Source organism: Tursiops truncatus, chromosome 12 (genome assembly GCF_011762595.2).
Source record: "Tursiops truncatus isolate mTurTru1 chromosome 12, mTurTru1.mat.Y, whole genome shotgun sequence".
Classification (NCBI taxonomy): Eukaryota; Metazoa; Chordata; class Mammalia; order Artiodactyla; family Delphinidae; genus Tursiops; species Tursiops truncatus.
Genome location: NC_047045.1, coordinates 8,610,599 through 8,626,435, shown reverse-complemented (window position 1 = coordinate 8,626,435; position 15,837 = coordinate 8,610,599). Strand labels below are relative to the sequence as shown.

The window sequence follows — 15,837 nt, the reverse complement described above, 5'->3', positions numbered from 1 at the left end:
ATTAGGTGAATGTAATAGGATGAAATTATAACATGAGCTTTTTAATAACTCTTCTTCTTTGAATTCAAGTGTGGTTTTTATCTTAGGAGTTTACAGCTATTTTGTTGAAAATCTAGAAAATCCTTCCATGAGCAGCTAAGCCGCTGTTAGCCCAGAACAGTGTAAGTCAAACATTAACTTGCAGTAAAACCCTGATGAAAGTGTCTTTGATTTTGGGATGCAGTGAGCTATGTCAGGTGAAGCTGCCCGTTCTCCATATGGAATGGTGAGGAGGCTGGACCCTGAAGAGACATGTTTTGTCACTGTGTGCCACAGGTATAAGGTATATGAACCTCTTTTCTTTTGTGGCTTACAGCCCAGTTCCCAGGCCAGATAGTATTGGAGACAATTAAGACCTTCCGCAGAAAGCTTCCTAAGTCAGCTGCTAACTGCTGTGTCTGTCAGTGTACTCTCGTCCATTTTGTAGTCTGTTATTTTAGCATGTGGGGGTGTGGGAAGTGATGGTGGGTGAAGTCAGGGTTATTGGTGCTCATTTGTACTAAGAAAACTCACACTAGTTAAGGGAAGTCGGCTTCCATGATTTGTGTATGTTCAGTTTTTAAAACATCCTTCCGAGCCTCTCCAACTCCAGTCCCCACCCCTACCTCATAAATTCAAGCAATGAAGGAATTAGAGGCATAGGGTGTTAGAGCTAGAAGAGTTTTAGGGTCTGACTTACCCTCTCATTACAGTTGAGAAAATGAATATCCAGTGAGGTAAAACACCATCGCGCAACTAGTTTAAAGGCCCAGGTGACATTAGAGGTTTACCTCCGTTAATAACCACTGTTCTGATGAATCTGCCCTAACATGTTCACAATCAGAAGGCAGTAAGAAGGAAACCAACTAACATGTGGCTGGTACTCTCTCATACAGCTCTCAGTCACTTCTCAGAAGAGCTCTGCAAGGTGGAGAGCTAAGCTACCATTAGTCTCCATCCACAGAGAAAATAGGCTGTGTGATGGGCAGAGGCCTGTCCAGGGCAGTCATCCACCAAAAGGGCCCAGGGATCCCCGTCTTCCCACCTCGGCAAAAGCATCAGCTGGTCTCAAGACAGGTCCCCTAGACCACAGGACGGGGGATCCCATCTTCATTTTATTGCTCGGGCGCTAAACTTGGATCAGTCATTAACTTTTGTCTATTTCATCACTTTTAAAGGTGGAAAAGACACATTTTAAAGAGCTGGGAGCTCATAAACTTTTCAAAAGAAAGATCCTGGATAATTATGAATAAGGTGTGTTTTGAGAATCTCCTAATCAACATTTCAAACATTTAGCCAGAATATATTGATCACCTACCGTGTGTAAGGCACCCACGGGCCACTCCAGTAGCCTTAGCAGTGACTGACAGAGAATCACAGCCTTCAGGGCAGAGATGTACGCAATCTTCTCTCCCTTCAAAGATTTATCTAGACAGAAAACCGTTTTTGAAAAGCGTCTGGTACTGTCTACATTACTCTTGAGATGCAGGAGATACTAATTCCTATGTCTGAAATGGATCAATATTTTCTAAATATTTGTATTAAAAGTATTCACATTAAAGAAAACTTGTAAAATACAGAAAAGCAGAAGGAACAAATCGTATGTGTGTATTCTGAATTTTTAACATGATAACGTTTATATCATACATATAGTTCTTTCTTGGCTTTTCCTTACCTTGCCGGGATAGCTAATGTTCTATATCATTGCATAGCTTTATAAATAAGTTTTAATGATTACGTAATCTAATAGGTTTGATTTTTTAAAAAAAAAAACAAGGACTGGTTGGAATTCTGAATTCTGCCATGTGGTTATTACAGTGAAATTCATCTTAAATTCACCTAATGACCCTTTAGAAATAGATCTTCTGTTTCAGCAGGAATGGGACGGTGTTCCCAGGTGAGAGTTGCTCTTTGTGGGGTGTCTAAGGAGCTGGGGCCCCTGAAGGGGGGGCAGCTGGGCCAGCAGGCAGCCTGTGGGCTGCGGCCTGGGAACTGCTGACAGTGACCAGGGATGGGAGGAGTGGGACGGAAAGTCCCTGATGAGCCTGGAGGCTGGGATTCCCTGGGTCTCTGGAATCCCCCTCCCTAGTGAGGACGCAGCCCAAGTAGGAGAGGAGGGGCTCAGGCAGATGGGGGGCAGCAGGGTGCAGGGGAAGAACAACCCAAAACTCTCTGATAAGCCTGGAGAGCCCCTGTCTGGGGAACCCTGGCCTGGACTGTAAATCACTATCATTTTTAAAGGAGAGTTTGGCAACACAACATTTTAAGTCAACTATACTCCAATAAAAATTAAAAAGAAAGAAGAAGTGCCTTTTGAAAAAAAAAACAACATTGTAAATCAACTATACTTCAATAAAAAATTAAAGAAAAATTTTTTTAATTTTTAAAAGAAAAAATATCTGGAAAATAGATGCGCTCATTATTACTGGGGCCATAGATTTTAGGCCCTCTTAACTGACAGAAAAAATATATACATATGTGTATATATCGACCCATGAGTGTACGCATTATCTATCTATTGACCTAATAATATGTGTGTGTATCTCCACCTGTATTGATATTAAACTAAACATGGATTCATAAAAAAATGAATAAATAAAAGCGATTCTGGCAAATGCATAAATATATGATGAACAAATTAGTGACTAAACGAATTGTTTTCTCCTAAAGGATCTAGATATTTGTTTCTACTCTTAGACGTTTTCTTCATTTATTAATTTTTTGCACCCAATTTACAATGAAAACAATTTTTATTGAATAATAATTAACTAGCTCATATTTATTCCAGCCCACACCCTCCCCGACTCCACAAATGATTCAGAAAAGCTTACAATAAGCAAAACATCAGAATGGGAGAGTGAGTGATAGATGTGATTCCAGCTCTCCAAGCCTGATGTCCCTGCATGTGTAATGATGATGACAGTAAATGCTTCATCATACCAGGGCAGGGTTAAAACGAGGTTGTGCGTAGACATTGCTCGCAATACAACAAAAAGGTTGTGTTAAAGTTAAGGGTGTGGGAATTCCCTGGTGGTCCAGTGGTTAGGACTCCATGCTTTCACTGCTGAGGGTCCAGATTCGATCCCTGGTCAGGGAACTAAGGTCCTGCAAGCCATGCAGCCAAAAAAAAAATTAAGGCTATAAACTTGAGAACGTGTGGTTTATCTAGCTTAATTCTTAGAGAATGCTAACTGAACAAAAAATATTTATATTAATTTCTGGAGTAGAAGAGACTTTACTCTTTTTAACTCTGTAAGCTCTCTACTATTCCAGGCAATGCTTTTCTTCCTAGAATTTGAGTTTCTTAATTTTCCACGTGGGTACAATCCATGGGAAATTGTTCCCAGTCGATTCCTACAGCCTTCAGCCATTTTCAAGAGGCAAGAACCTGGCAGGTCTGTGTTCCTATTAATTACAAAAAGAAAATAGCAAGGGAAAATTCATCATTGCAGTTATTAGCAAGAAATATAATGAGCATTAGAAGCCTTTGAATTAGCCTAGAAACAGTGTGGACTACTAAATATAAAGTATAAATAGAAGATGAAGATGAATTTTAAAGGGCAGAATTTTGTTGGTACATTTATTTTACTTCCATTTCAGATTAGTTCTATGTATGCTTTCTACAAAATGAAGCGGAGACCACTTGTGTTTCTTGTCTTTAGATGGGTTTTCTGAAGGAAGGGCTGGGGCCAATGCCAGTACTGTTGATGCTGTTGTCTGGGCCCCTGGCCCCCAGAGAGATGATGGGTGAAAGGATGCAGTGCAGAGCCTGGACGCTGGGTCCTGTGCTGACATGGAATGCTCCCTTTTCCGCAAGTACCACTGCAAACGCTCAGGGACCAGAGTGGTGGAGGTGGACGGACCTGGGGAGAAAGGGGAAGCCAGGGGAGAAGCATCATTCTACAATGGAGTAGGCCACCCACATTGCACCTCTGCATTTCCATGGCCAAAGGAGAGTCCTAGTATCAATCAGTCAGTCAACAAATAAAGCAATGATAACATCTGCCACCTGCTGATAAGTGCCTGAAATCTCACCATGGAGGTTGGGCCGTTTAATTTAAATACTCTTCGGGATATATGTATATGTAGAGCTGACTCACTTTGTTATAAAGCAGAAACGAACACACCATTGTAAAACAATTATACTCCAATAAAGATGTAAAAAAATAAATAAATACTCTGATTCAAAATCCAGAGAATTAGGGTTAGGAGGTGAGGGAGCTTGAGTGTCTGTGCCATTTTAAGCTGTTCTTATTTATGCATAGCTTAAGAAAATCATGATTGTAGAGTCAAGAAGAGGATTTAAGACTGAATGGTATAGGGTAGCTAAGAAAAAACTGTAAATTTTATCTGGGGCCAGTGCTGTACTGTCCACCATCAGAAGAAATTAATGCTTCAAGTAGTTAAAACGAATGTGAAGAGATTATAAAATGTGACCAAGGTATAGACATCCAGAGCTGCACGTTTGGGTGGGGAAACTTTTAGGAGCTTTGTCTTCCTGATTCCAATGGTTTTGAATTAAGTAGTTTTCTGTGAGTATTTCCAGGTTATAGAAGACAAATGAGGGTCTGTCGTACTGGACGCAATTGAATCTTACTCCACCATATTTGTTATTAATTCATGACTTTTGGGTGGATTTATCGGTCACAGTTCTCAGGTAGTGGCAAGATATTTTAGTCTTGAGTAAATTTACTTAGTTCCATCCTTCTAGATTAGTGGTTCTCTGCCAGGAAGGTACAGCAGAATCACTTTATAGCTTTTGCCAAATGCACTCAGTGACCTCCCCACCTGAATAAGAACTGCAGAGTGTTTGGGGCAAGAAGCAGGCCCGGTACATGGGGTTCGAAGAATCTGTCCTGATAAGCCTGTTACCACCCTCTCATTTTAAGAACTGCTGTTCCAAGTGGAACCGATGTTGCTTAATACCAGAAAACAAGGAAATAGTTTAAACTAAATAACTTTGAGTCTCACTTAAACTGGCAAAATTGTTCAGCATTTTGTTGGGATAAATCTGCTTTACCTTTCACATAGATTTCCTTGCGCTGGTACCTTGCTAAAAAGGAAGCCTGTATATGCAGGCAATGAAGTGCTCTATCAATGCCTGTTAAATGCCCTTCCATTTACAACTCCTTGTAACTAAGATCTTGTGATCTTTCGTGCTTTATTTGGAGGATTTTTTTTAATGTTTATTCATAGAGCTCTGAGCAAAGGCTGGATTTTCACAGCCCTGTGAAGGTTTACTATCTCTTTCATCATTCACTGAATTGTTACGTGAGGTGGTTTGCCTAGTTTGTGCTGGTCATTTTTAATTTACAGCCATTATTGAAAAGTGGTAAGATTCCAAGGCAAGTAGGGGCTCTGTCACTTGGAGAAAAATTTATGGGAGTAAAACTATTCTTTTTGTAAACAGTTACTGCTCTACAATGTCTTCACAGGGTGTAAGGCTTGGTATTCATCTGTTTTAATTAAAGAGTATCCTGCCTGTCTATTTGTGACCAGCTCATAAGAAGGGGGTGTCTTGGTGAGAAGTTCACAAGGTTGGAAGCTGTAGCTGCGTTTGCTGAACCGACTCAAGCCCTAGTCAGCAGTGGTATATGAATGCCAAGTACTAAGAATTTCTGGAATGTAGAATCGCACAGCACTGATAAAGTTTGCTTTGTTCCCCTATGTGACTTGACCCATTGAGAAAATGTGGTTCCCTAGGAAGTTTTAATAGTTCAAAGTCCTTAGTTAATAAAGCAAAAGGCCACAACATAATTCAGCTTGTTTTCACCTGCTGCCTCAAAGATTAACTTTCTTAACCTTAATGGGATAGAGTTACCCTTTGCTTTGAAGTAGTCGTTTATGGAGCTCTTCACGTTTGTTCGTTTCAGTAAACATGACACTGTTTGTGTGGATTTTGTTTTTGTTTGGGGTTTGGTATCACAAACTAAGACTTCTGCAACTTAAGAACCTTCTGGTAACATCATCTAAAAACAAATCTCGGGGAAAGGCACACCCACTTCTTTGTATCAACTTAATGTTTCACTAGGCGCGGAAGGGTTTTGAATTACTTCAGGAAAGCAGTGACTGATAGAGCTTACCCTTCAGTTTTCCTCATTTATTTTCATAAGAGAATGGGAGTGGAATTCAAAACATTCAGATCTGGAGTTAATGTACGTCACCCTGTCGGCAAGTGATAGGTTCTGTGTTTTTCCAGTGGGAAACTTTGACCCACAAACTGATATATGCCTGTTACAGACCTTGCTATTCCTTCTATTTCTCTCCTGATGCTTACTCTTTCAAAAACCAGCTGACTGTACAAGTTGTCTCTGGGAGCAGATTTCAGAGCAAAAGTGATATACGAAAGCAGCGTGTAAGTCTTTTTTTTTTTTTTTGGTCAGAAGTTATAGTGTTTGAAACAAACCTTTTATATTTTCATTGAGAGTCTAAGGTCACTTAAATGTAGTATTTAATGTTAAAGGTGCACTTTATCTTGTTAGCATAATTTAACTTGTATGTTTGGTCACTTCACTCAAAGAAGGATTTTAATTACATCACGCATGTCAAGTAACCCTGCTATCGCCTGTGTGTTCCTTGTCTCTAACAGTGACGGATGAACGCCATTGACATATGTTGTCCTAGATTATCACAGGATTTTATAGGAATCTGGTAGCTGAATAACAGACATGCATGAAGCTTTTTTGGGCTTTGAACTGGAGATATTCCCTAGAATGTTTCTGGTTTGTGGTGATAACTTTAGTGATGTGCAGAATTGTGTGCCGTCCGTCTTAGGAACCCTCCAGGTAACCGGACAGCCAGAAGGAGTGTCCCTGTGACAGTGAGCGGCTGTAAACATCCTCGACTGGAAGCTGTGAGTCTGCAGACGGGCTTTCAGTCGGATGTTTGCAGCCGCTGACTGCCCTCTTGCGTCTGGGGCCGCCTGGCCGCCTTAGGGGCGGAGGCCGCCTTGACTCCTCTGGACACCTTGCTCTCCCTGGGATGCATGGTCCAAAGCTTGCGTGAGAAGGGAGTTCACATTCCCTAGCACCTCCCCTGTTAGTTCACATTCCACCCTCCCCCCCTTGCCTCAGTAACTTTTAAACCATCTCTGCATTTTCAGCAGGGCAGGAGGAGAGGTGCTCTGTGTGGGTAGAGATTTTGCAATATCAAAAGAAAAAAAATAGAAAGAAAAAGCCAAAGTATTCCTGAAGTGAGGGAATGTATTATAGTATTTTTGTTCTTAGAAAAAAAAGTGTACTAGGGCAGTATTTCCACAAATCATTCTCAAAAGGGATTTGCTTTGTCCTGCTGTTTATATGTACCTGTAATTTCAAAATAAGTGTTTTTTACAGACATTTGCATATATTTCTATCAATAAATCTAAGTTACTTGAAAAGAAAAAAAGTAAAGGCCAGAGTGAAGCGTTAATTCACTTTCACATTATTTGGATTAAACCTCTTTTATATTTTATAGGTTCAGCCTTTAAGCAGTAAAGTAGTTTTCATTTTAACCAAGTGCCTAAAATAAACTAACATTAAGTGAACTAACTCTTATTTGAGAAATCTATTTGTTCTTGTTTTAACTGATGAGAATAGTATTTTAGGCATTTGTTGATGCTGTCTCCATTCAATTGAACTGTTAACTTTGCTTTATGTAATAGCATACATCTCTTAAAAATAATACATGAATCAAATTCTATCCTAAATATAGGAAGGCAGCCTAAGATGTTTACAAGATTCCTGTTGTGGATCTCTGTGAAAGACCTAATTTCTAACTTGTCCTTTTTGTAAACCTGTATTTGTCTTATGGCAGATTTGTTTAATATGAGACATTTAAATTGTAGAAAGGAGACACTTTAAGCGGAGATGAAGGTGGCATACTTTGCCATCTAAAATGTAGTATCTTCCACACACACAGTATTGTCGTCCATGTAGAAGTTATAGTTTCTGTTCCCTGTTCAGCGCCTGCTGATGTTGTCGATAAGAGTTGTTATTGAAACAGTGGGACTGTACCACTACTTAAAATGTGGCCAAACTACAGTTGAACATTCTGATTAACTGGGATGGAGAGAGATCTATATAGAAATGCCTTAAATTTTCCACATACGTAAAGCCTTTAAGAGAAAAAACCCCATCAGTCACACTGGCCACGAGAGGTCAGAAGATTAGATGCCGCTGAGCTGGGGCAGGAGGGTGGGGCTTCTGTCTGCTGGGCCCTGGGGTGTGGAATTGAGAATGTGGCCTGTTCTTTAATAGGTAAACTTGAAACACTTCGGGCAAATACCTCAGCCCTGTCTCAGGGAACTATTCCCCAGGGAGCTGACCGCAGGTCTGGAGGAGGGGTGAACCCTCCCTGGCTCTTTGACCTTCACTCCCTTTAGGCTCTCCTCCCATGTTAGTTCACATTCCACCCTCCCCCCCCTTGCCTCACTGCCCTCTAAATTTTCCATTTCCCACTTCTATTTGGTTATTTTCTTCATTTAAGTAATTCCTTGTTGGAATATTTTACTATGTAAAAATTACAACCTTCTTACATACTCTTAAACCAACTACAGGCCTCCAGAAAACCTTCTGGGTAACTCTGAAATTAGTGCCTATTATTCATTATGTCATGTGCCCCCGATTTCCATAGTAACAATCTAAAATACTATGTTAAGATAGTGTAAAAAGTGTGCTATTTATATTTGGAGTAAGATCTAGATACAATTTGTTTTAATTTCACAAAAATATCCAACTTTAAAAATTTACAGTATTACACACTACTATGTGTAAAATAGATAACTAATGAGAACCTACTGTATAGCACAGGGAACTCCAACTCAGTGCTCTGTGGTGACCTAAATGGGAAGGAAATCCAAAAAAGAGGGGATATATGTATACGTATAGCTGATTCACTTTGCTGTACAGCAGAAACTAACACAACATTGTAAAGCTACTATACTCCAATAAAAATTAATAAAACAAACGTACACAGTTAAAAATAATTTACAGGATTACACTTCTACAACTACAAAGTTATTGTGCATGTAAGATAATTTTTTTTAATTCCGTGTTCATAACAGCATAATAAAATATCATATATGATCTAGAAAATAAAATTCTGGAACTGGACCACAGTAGGTCAGTTACAGAGATGAAAACACTCTCGAAATATGTGCTAGATAAATGTAACCTGTGTTGCTGTGAAGTTTGTAATGCTGAAAAACAAAACAAAACAAAACAAAAAAACACCACACTGAGCAATCACCACAACTATTTTATGTTTAGTTTTTATTTATGATGATTTGCCAGAATAAAAGTTGGAACATCCCTGAAAGGGAGATTTCTAATGAAAGTGTATGAGGTTCTAAAAGTGGCAGTGGTGACTCATTTAAATGATACTTATTTTTCCTGACCTTAAAACTCTGATTTGAACCCGCGCTCCATTTTGTAGTGATGCTATCTGTAAATGCTACACATGCGGAACCATTCCTCTGCTAAAGAATAAAACCAGGGGCAAGGACTCTGGTGACAAGGGAGCCTGCTCAGAAGGCCGTCCCATGTGGGGAATCGGCACTCGGCCTCTGAAACCCAGTTCTGCCCAAACACATTGCCATCAGAATTGCCTTCTTTTCTCTCACTAAAGTTGTAGCTAAATTACCACTGGAGGAAAAAAAAAATCTTTCTTGAGTGGTGTCAGTTTGAGGTGGCTTAAAAATAATGATGCAGACATACCAGTTGTTTTTCTATATCAGAAGAGTAACCAAAAATGAATAATTTTTGAAGTGACTTATTGAAATCTTAAAGATGGTTCTTAGTGAACTGTCTTAGAGTCTCACTTCAGTGATGCAGAAGACTTTCTTCATCTGGTCCTTTATCAGAATGAGGACTCTAAATAGATCAGGAAGGTAAGTTTGATAGTGTGTACTGCGGTTGTCTGTGTGCACAAACTAAGCTGTGAAATCAGTCAAGAGACTGGGGTTGTTCTGGTTATTGGTTTTCCCTTTCTCTCTTACTCCTCTTAATGGCAAGAAGCCAGTAAATAAAATGAAAAAAAATCTCATCCTCTGGATGTGCTTATTATTAAAAATAATAGTCAATGAATTAAAAATTCTTTAATAGACTTCTTCAGTTTTACGCAAACAAATACCTCTCACCTCTCAATCTTCAGCGTGAATGTGATGAAGTTAATGTTGCCGAGGGGTACTCAGTCTGCCTTTCCTAACTGGTGTATCTAATTATTATATAAAGTTGATGATGCAGTACTTTGAGAGTAGAGACTTTTTAGAGTTTTTTTTTTTTTTTTTTTTTTTTTTTTTGCGGTACGCGGGCCCCTCACTGTTGTGGCCTCTCCCGTTGCGGAGCACAGGTTCCGGACGCGCAGGCTCAGCGGCCATGGCTCACGGGCCCAGCCACTCCGCGGCATGTGGGATCTTCCCGGACTGGGGCACCAACCCGTGTCCCCTGCATCAGCCGGCGGACTCTCAACCACTGCGCCACCAGCGAAGACCCGAGAGTAGAGACTTTTTAATGTAAATTAAAACCAAGTAGATTGGGGATTCATCAGCACAAACACTAAATGTGAACTTACTGTCCCCAATTCAGGGCCCTACGTGGTTGGAGAAATTAATGAACTCCTTCAAGTACCCTAACAACTCTGAGTAAAATCAGAATCTCTCCCCAGCTCCCATTTCAAAAACGACAGCATGAGCTCTCAGGATATGCGATACCTTACTGGAAAGTGTGTTGGAAAACGTTAAAGGTTATACCGTGTGATAATGTGTCATAAGCTCGTTAGTGGCAGTGTGCTTCCTTGCAGGGACTGAACTACCATTTCTGCATTTTGGATTCAGTGTTTTTAGCTAAAGAGTTAAACTCTTGAAAAGAGCAAATGCTTATACCAGTGAAGGAAAACGTGTGTAAAAGCTAAAGAGATGCCTGCAGTTAAGTATGTAAATAAATGTCTCAACGCCATGAAAGAGTGGCACTTGCAGTCAAGATTCCCGCGGTAGAAATACATTGATTTGCAGCATGTGTGATGTTGATGAGTAGAAACATTATGGCCCTGTTGACATGAAGATTTGCACTGAGTGTAAGCATGCTGCCAGATGAGCCAGAGAATTGCTAGAAGTTGCAAGTTCAGAAATTCAGCTTCGAGTATTCATGTTTTGCACAAAACAGATCTTTCTAAGTGCATATTAAGGAAGTGATTTTGCTAAATTCCTTACTGATTAATGATCTTGTTAGATTAAAATGATCTTTGGAACTACAGTCTTTCAACTATGGAATGCCCATCTGGAAAATTTAATTTTGAAAGTTACTCTTTTTCATGTACTCTCAGGGGTCTTCTTGGCCATGTCAGATATATAGTTGTCTTTTTCCAGTCCTCATTCTACTCTCTTACCACAGTAAGTAAGTAAATATTTCACTTAAAATAAGTTGTGACAGTCAGATATTGAATAAGAAATTAGGAACTCTGCGTACTGTTTGTTCAGAATAAAGTTCAGCAGTATCTTGACCTAATCCTCTAATCTTTCTACTCTTTTTTTTTTAACATCTTTATTGGAGTGTAATTGCTTTACAATAATGTTTTAGTTTCTGCTTTATAACAAAGTGAATCAGCTATGCGTATACATATATCCCCATATCCCCTCTCTCTTGCGTCTCCCTCCCTCCCACCCTCCCTATCCCACCCCTCTAGGTGGTCACAAAGCACCGAGCTGATCTCCCTGTGCTATGTGGCTGCTTCCCACTAGCTATCTGTTTTCTGCGCTGATGTGATTGATTCCTTGTAACTTGCTCCTAAATCTCTGAGTAATTAAAAATAAATCGTCATGAGTTATTACAAATTCTAAAAATCTAAGGTTGTTTTAATAGTATAAATTGGATTTGTCAAAATGTAATTTACTGAAATATAACTGATCTCTTTTTTGGTATAGAAAAGAATCTATTGATATTGTTGGTACAAGTTTGCTTCTCATTGAATGTGTGTGATGTGCTAATAGCTAATTAAAGCCGACTTTGAAAGCTCACTCAGTTTCCCAGCTGGGATAGCACCAGGAGGAGTGCTGGCAGAAGTTAGGCTTAGGGTCATGCTTAGGGTTGGAGAACCAGCTCCAGGGGCTGGTGAGTAGTCCTGTCCCCTGAATCTGGACATGGTAGCTCACTCTTCCTGAAGGAAACATAAAAGCCCTTGAGGTGACTTACACCCAGCACTGCTGATTACTTTTAGGTTAGGGAGGCCTAGGAGAATACCAGTGAGTGCAGAAGGATTGTTTTCTCATGAAGAATGATCTATATCTGAGATTAAGATATTACTAAAGGGCTACAGTGCATAAGTGCTGTACCACCCCCTTTTGGAGCCTCTTCTAAAGGAGGCTTCATGGTTTGGTTCATGCCCCCTCTTCTGCTGTCCCCCAGCTTTCTAACCTCCAGCCACACTGACTTTTAATTCTTCAAACAACTTTGCTCTATTCCTTTGCACCCCGAAGCCTTTAAAGGCCTTAGCCCTTCCCTCTGCATAGACTGAGTACTCTCACTTTACCCACATCTACCCCCAAAAACATACGGCCGTGCACACACACATATACACTCACACTCTACTTTAGGTCTCATGCTTAATGTCATTTCTTCAGAGGAAGGCTTATTCTTCCCTTTTCTTCATGCTGTGGGCTCCTTCTTTGTCCTGAGATGGAAATCTTGAGAGGCAGCCCATCATGTGAAATTCTGGGTGGAAAAGAATTCCAGGCAGAGGGAACAGCAAGGGCAAATGAGCAGAAGTTGGATCAGGCAAAAATTAGGAAGTGTTCTGGTTCAGAGCAAGCAGAACAGAGTCAGAGAAGTAAAAAAGGGGTGGGCAATATAGGCCCATTAGATCATAGTGACAAGTTTGAATTTTACTGATGAACATTGGATTAGTACTTGTTATCATGAAAAGTTCTCTGAATTTTAAATTTAGTTTAATTAGATGATAAGATCTCAGTCATAGTGACTCTAGCAGAATGTGGGTAACCTCTTTTTTAAGATGAATAACAGCTCATTTCAATAATATTGAAGGCCTCCTACTGTAAAGAATAGTGAAGTTAGGGGCTGAAGGATACAAACTTGAAAAAGACTTGCTCCCTGTGATTTCTAGTAAGGGTGGGATATGAGATGTCATGTGGACCAGAGATGCAGGATTACCCAAATCCCACCTGAGACCAGCCACCCCTCCCTGCAAAGTCTCGTAGGAAACACAGGTGGCCCTTGAACAACACGCGTTTGAACTGCATATGTCCACTTATACACAGATTTTTTCCAAATACATTAGAGAGTTTTTTTGGAGATTTGCAAAAATTTGAAAAAACAGATGAACAACATAGCCTAGAAATATCAATAAAAATTAAGAAAAAGTTAGATATGTCATGAATTTGTAAAATATATGTAGATACTTGTCTATTTTAACCTTTACTACCATAAAATATACATGAATTTATTATAAAAAGTTAAAATTTACCAAAACTTAGGCACACAGGCACTTGCAGACCGTACATAGCACCATTGCGCACGTGTAAATGTAAACAGTGTAAACAAATGTACAGAGGCTGTATTAAATCATAATGGCATAAAATTAATTTCGTGGCCACCTCCTATTGCTATTGCCTGAGCTCAGGTGTGGGAAGTTCCTGCTTAAAGTGCCATGTGACACTAATCATCTCTGCATGAGCAGCCTGTCTCTTCAGTAAACTGTGTATGGAAATAAAAAGTGATCTCTCGTGGTTCTCGCGTATCTTCCATCATGTTAGTGCAACACCATAAACCTTGAATAACACCATGGGACCCACTAATGATGCTGGAAGTACCCCCAATACCCAGAGAAAATTCATGACGTTATGAGAAACAGTTGAACTGCTTGCTATGTACCATAGATTGAGGTCTGCAGCTGTGGTTGCCACCATTTCAAGATAAATGAATCCAGCAAAGGGACCAGTGTAAGAAAAAAAAAAGGAAATTCATGAAGCTGTCAATGCAGCTATACCAGCAGGTGCGAAAACCTTGCATTTTGGGGGGAAAACCTTTTCTATCATGTATTGAAAATGCAGCTCTTATGTGGGTAGAGGATTGCTATAAGAAAGGCATATCTGTAGACTCTAATAAGATTCAAAAAATGCAAAGTCATTATATGACAACTTAAAGCAAAAGGAAGGTGAAGGAGCTAAAGCCAGAGAATTCAATGCCAGCAAAGGATGGTTTGATAGCTTTAGAAAGAAGTTTGGCTTTGACAGTGTCAGGAGAACAGGAGAAGCAGCTTCTGCCGACCAAGAGGAAGCAGACAAGCTCGCAGACACATAAGAAAGTAATTGAGGAGAAAGGACATCTGCCTGACAGTTTTTTAATGCAGACAGAAGTGCCCTATTCTGGAAGAAAAGTGTCATAAGGGCATTTATTAGTAAGGAAGAGAAGCAAGCACCAGGATTTAAGGCAGGACGGGATAGCCTAACTCTACTGTCCTGTGCAAATGCAGTCAGGTTTATGGTCAGGACTGCCCTCATCTATAAAGCTGCTAACTCCTGAGCCTTAAAAGGAAAAGATAAACACCAGCTGCTAGCCTTTTGGTTGGACATCAAGAGGGCCTAGACGAGAACACTTTTTCTGGATTGGTTCCATCGATGCTTTGTCCGTGAAGTCAGGAAGTACCTTGCCAGTAAGGGACTGCCTTTTAAAGTTCTTTTGGTCTTGGGCAATGCCCCTGGCCACCCAGAACCCCATGAGTTCAACACTGAAGGTGTCAAAGTGGTCTACTTGCCCCCAAAACACATCTCTGATTCAGCCTCTAGATCAAGGGATCATAAGGACCTTTAAGGCTCATTGCACATGGTACTCTATGGAAAGGATTGTCAACACTATGCAAGAGAATCCCGATGCAACATCATGAAAGTCTGGAAGGATCACACCACTGAAGATGCCATCCTTATTATAGAAAAAGCCATGAAAGCCATCAAGCCCGAAACAATACATTCGTGCGGGAGAAAACCGTCCAGATGTTGAGCATGACTTCACAGGATTTACGACAGAGCCAATGAAGGAAATCATAAAAGAGATTGTGGATATGGTGAAAAGGTGGAAGTTGAAGGGTTTCAAGGTATGGACCTCGGAGGAATTCAAGAGCTCTTAGACACCACGCCCAAGGAATTAACAGAACCTGACCCTATGGAGATGAGTGCTTCCAACCACTGCCAGAGCATGAGGAAGAAGCGGTGCCAGAAAACAAGCTGACATCATATGATCTGGCAGAAGGGTTCTGATCATTCAAGACTGCCTTTGGCTTCTTTTGCAAAGTGGGCCTCCTATGATACGGGCACTGAAAGAAAAGCAGACAGTGGAGGAAGGATTGGTACTGTTTAGAAACATTTTTAGAGAAATATAAAGCAAAAGAGTCAGAAATGATGATGTGTTTATGTGAAGTTACTCCAAGTGCGCCTGCCTCCCGTGCCTTCCCTTCCCTTCCTCCCACTCTGCCACCCCTGAGACAGCAGGACCAGCCCCTCCTCTCCCAACCCCTCCTCAGCCCACTCAACACGAAGACAACACGGATGAAGACCTCTATGATGACCCACCTCCCCTTAACGAGCAGTAAATCATCATTATGCCACACAGTTGATAAACTTACCTGTGGTATGTGTGTGCGTGCCGTCGTGTGAAAGTCTAAGAAGTGTATGGCAAGAACTGTAGAGACATTTTTGTGTCATCATCACCATTATCGATCGTGTAGCACATCGCGTGCAAGACTTGTACGGAAGTGGATAGCCTATCCTTACATAGGCGAGTGATAAGGTGAGTGATATTTAATATAAAATTAATAATGTGTTAGTTTTCTCAC

At 40.4% G+C, this 15,837-nt stretch overlaps 1 long non-coding RNA gene across 1 annotated transcript in view; it reads left to right on the top strand.

Annotated features, from left to right (window-relative positions):
* Positions 1 to 3,862: 3,862 nt before the first annotated feature.
* Positions 3,863 to 15,837, top strand: part of LOC141275977 (uncharacterized) — a 34,465-nt gene continuing 22,490 nt past the window's right edge. Inside the window, exon 1 of the long non-coding RNA XR_012324692.1 lies at positions 3,863 to 15,791. This is a non-coding gene — a long non-coding RNA (uncharacterized lncRNA). The remainder of the gene's footprint in view (positions 15,792 to 15,837) is intronic.